Raw genomic sequence first — 2,688 nt, 5'->3', positions numbered from 1 at the left:
CACACCTATTAATTGAAATGCATTCCAGGTGACTATCTCATGAAGCTGGTAGAGAGAATGCCAAGAGTGTGCAAAGCTTTCATCAAGGGTGGCTTTTTGAAGAATCTCAAATATAAAATATATTTTGATTTGTTTAACACTTTTTTGGTTACTACATGATTCCATGTGTGTTATTTCATAGTTTTGATGTCTTCACTATTATTATACAATGTAGAAAATAGTAAAACAAAAGAAAAACCCTTGAATGAGTAGGTGTGTCCAATCTTTTGACTGGTAGTGTATATTCAGTCAGTAAAAAAAGCAGGTGCCGTTTAAGATTAATTTATAGAAACAGTAATATCAACTGGTTATATTAAATCGTGGAACACAATCTTCAAAAAGGCAGTAACCTCTGCAGTGGCACTTGCTTATAGAAGACTATGGCTGTTTAATGGCATAGCCTTGCTTTGTTCATTTAGCAGACTCTGTACCCCCTGTATATAGCCTCACAACTGTTATTTTACTGCTGCTCTTTAATGATTTGTTATCTATTTTTTACTTAACACTTTTTCTTAAAACTGCATTGTTGTTTAAGGGCTTGTAAGTAAGCATTTCACTATAAGGTCTACACCTATTGTATTCGGCGCTTGTGACAAATACGATTTTATTTGAAGAGCAGCTGCTCACCGATGTGACACCACCAAAACATCAGCTATGTGGGTGTTGGCTATCGCCAGTTAATGCTTGATCTGATTGAATATAGGCCTAAATAGATGTGTTTAGACAGGCAGCCCAATTCTGATATTCTTTCCACTAATTTGTCTTTTGACCAATCACTTTTGATATTTTCACATCAGATCTTTTTCAGATCTGATCTTATTGGTCAACAGACCAATTAGTGAAAAAAATGATCAGAATTGGACTCCTGTGTGAATGCAGCCAATTCGTCTTTTGGGGTGGGAGGTTTTTCATATATTTGCTCTTGGGTGAAGGCTTTCAATCTAATTGCTACTGTATTTGTTGGTGTATGCTGATGCTGTTCTCCATCTCTAGAAGGTTAGAATACCTGAAACAAAAAAAAAGCAAATAATATTTAATCAATTATCTACAACTGAACAAAAAAAAGTTTAAATGGAAATGTTGTTCAGCATTGTCACACAGACAATAATGCAAACCTATCATGAAATGAGAAAATATATTCACAGGGTTGAGATTAACATCTGTTAATATTTATTCTAATGAATTGTCCCCACTTCGATCATGTGGTTAGTTTCCTTCACTGAGTGTTAGAAACCCCTTCTCATCTGAAGTGTAGTTTGACCTCATATTGTGACTCCCATCCTGAGAGGAAGTCTGTGTCAGCATTTTACACCACTTATTCTCAGCCTTGGAGGACAATCGCACAATGCACAGTTACACCATAAAACAGTTTTTACAAGGATGAAAACAATGTGTGTTTTGAGGTGCCACATAACTTAAAATGAGTTGTAGTTTTAGTTTCTGAATAGACCAGAGAGATTTGTGGTCAGTGGACAATGTGTCAGGAAAAAGTAGGTGAATATACTATATACAGTATGAACTGAGTGGGGTATGTTTAGTAAGGTGTAACATTCTGAATGTTGTAACAGGCCTCTGTCGTAGCCGGCCGCGACTGGGAGACCCATGGGGCGGCGCACAATTGGCCCAACGTCGTCCAGGGTAGGGGAGGGAATGGCCGGCAGGGATGTAGCTCAGTTGGTAGAGCATGGCGTTTGCAACGCCAGGGTTGTGGGTTCGATTCCCACAGGGGGCCAGTATGAAAAAATAAAAAAAATAATGTATGCACTCACTAACTGTAAGTCGCTCTAGATAAGAGTGTCTGCTAAATGACAAAAATGTAAAATGTAAAAATGAAAAGCAAGTGTTACTCCAATATGTAACGTTTATCTGAAAGGTGTTTCAGCCATTTAAATAACCCCCAGATGACATACAACTTTACTTACATTTCTATGTATGTACAGTGTCTATTTTCCCGCAAGTATAGTGCACTGTGTGTGACCTGACATAATTAGTTACATCCTCTGGATGGCGGCATTGCTACAAGTTTCTCTGGTTTAAGACTGTCATACCAGAAACAGCCCTCCACATGTTCAGTACAACAGACAAAACACATGACCCCACACAACTTTTTATTCATTAAGGCAAAGCAGTGCCATTCATTTAACACAACAGATGCATTCATAAATCAAGGTCAGAATTTTGATTTGAACAAAAAATGAATCACTCGATTTAGATTGTCACCTTATTTAAACTACTACAAAACTACTATTACTTTGATGTGAATAATGATGAAAACTTAAAACATGCAAACAGCAAGGACTAATGTGCAGACAAAATAATTGGTGTCAAGTACATATCTTTGTCGTTTAGATTATCACGAGTGAGATTATTCTGTAAATTATACATTTAACTTGTCATAAGATTCTATTACTTCTCTTGAAAGGGGAAGCTACAGGTGTACATCAAAGGCTCCTCTCCTCACAAACGTCACAACACTGAAACAACAATAGAATGATGAAAGGTCAATATTGTGACCATCTACTGAGGTCACTTCTCGCTGGGTAGGGTTTTGGTGTGGTGTTTCAGAATATGTTGTAGTATGGTTTGAGTGTGGTGTGACCTGTTGCTGGATTGTTACAAGGTCATAAGGTCGTGACCTCCCCAGTGAAG

Source organism: Coregonus lavaretus, assembly GCF_964263955.1.
Source record: "Coregonus lavaretus genome assembly, chromosome: 18".
In the NCBI taxonomy this organism is placed as follows: Eukaryota; Metazoa; Chordata; class Actinopteri; order Salmoniformes; family Salmonidae; genus Coregonus; species Coregonus lavaretus.
Note: the sequence above shows the minus strand (reverse complement) of the source record.